Here is a 1343-nt window from a genome sequence, read left to right as displayed (position 1 = left end):
CTCATAACAAGAATAGATTTAAGGCTCCCAAAATTCATACTTGAATTTTTGTTTCTTTCTTATTTACGTTTTATTTGCTTGATTCTTTTGCGACGGTACCAGACAGCGTGTGGGTCCGAGAGGTTTAAAGTGTAAAGACAGATAAAAAGTAACGGTCAGGTTACATATAGTCCCCATGTGGGCACTGTCCTAAATAGCAAGTGCAGATGACAAATTGTAGACATAAGACAAAGGAGTCTCCACCATTTTGTTTTGCTAACAAAAAGAAATGGAAACGCGTTCATTTATTTGATTGGTGTTCGAGTTTCGCTTTAAAAAAATTGTTCAATATTTTTTTTTTAAATATATATATTTCAAATTGTTGCTAACTCCTAAAAATGCAGTGAACGAATTAAGCAAAAATGTTTTTATCAACCTAACGAGAAAGATTTTTATTTTTAAACTTTTAGCTCGTCGCTTTGTCTTTTCGATCCACACTGGCTAACGAAAGTCTGTCTTCGTATGTCTATGCATTATATTTCTATTAGTATGTCTGTCTTTTTTGTCCGTTCCACTTACTGGGCCGATGTGACTAAAATGTCGTATGGATCTTTTTTGTGCTAGGATGCAGCGAACTAAATAATATGGCATCCGTTCAATACACAGAGAATGATAGCGATTAGTTGGGCTGTGACAACAGAATATTCTTTTCGTTCTTTTGACTCTCGGGTATATATCCGATGCATATACGGCATAATCGCGTTGACACACCGGTTCTCGTCAGATCACCGAAGTTAAGCAACGTCGAGCCTGGTTAGTACCAGACGGGTGACCATTTGGGAATTATAGGCGCTGTATGTTCTCTTCGCTATCTTGACATTTGTTTCCAGTCGTCTGGTACATACACTTCACTTGCCACTGGTATTCAACAATGTCGACTCAGGAGAGGTGTGGTTGGTGATTGCGCACCTCTTGCCACAAAAATTTCACGCGTAAGCACCCCTTTGTGGGTACCCATAATCTGTCAAAGACTGAAGTAGTCCTGTGTGTATTAAGCGCAGTAAGACACACTTGATCAACCGAGAACCACATCCGTCTATATAAAAACATATAAGATAATAACGGATATATACTAAAGAGTTAAAACAATGAAAAGAATATGCTGTTATCACAGCCTTAGTGATGAGTCACCACAATATCAGATTTGCTCTAGAAGTTCGGTATAGACCACTCATTCTAAATTTTTGCCCCTTTTTAACGTGCTAAAATGTTTACTTCATTTATAAGTTTAAGTGTGTATTACCGTCAGAAATTGAAATAAACTGATTCACGTATATATGGAATTTAGGACAATATTATGTCCC

General features: G+C 37.2%; 1 pseudogene; it reads left to right on the top strand.

Moving 5' to 3' along the window:
- The first annotated feature begins 723 nt into the window (after positions 1 to 723).
- LOC145291652 (5S ribosomal RNA) lies at positions 724 to 840 on the top strand (annotated as a pseudogene).
- The last annotated feature ends 503 nt before the right edge of the window (positions 841 to 1343 follow it).

Source organism: Euprymna scolopes, chromosome 12, assembly GCF_053919585.1.
Source record: "Euprymna scolopes isolate OS-2025 chromosome 12, ASM5391958v1, whole genome shotgun sequence".
Lineage (NCBI taxonomy): Eukaryota > Metazoa > Mollusca > Cephalopoda > Sepiida > Sepiolidae > Euprymna > Euprymna scolopes.
This window is presented reverse-complemented; position numbering and strand designations above follow the sequence as displayed.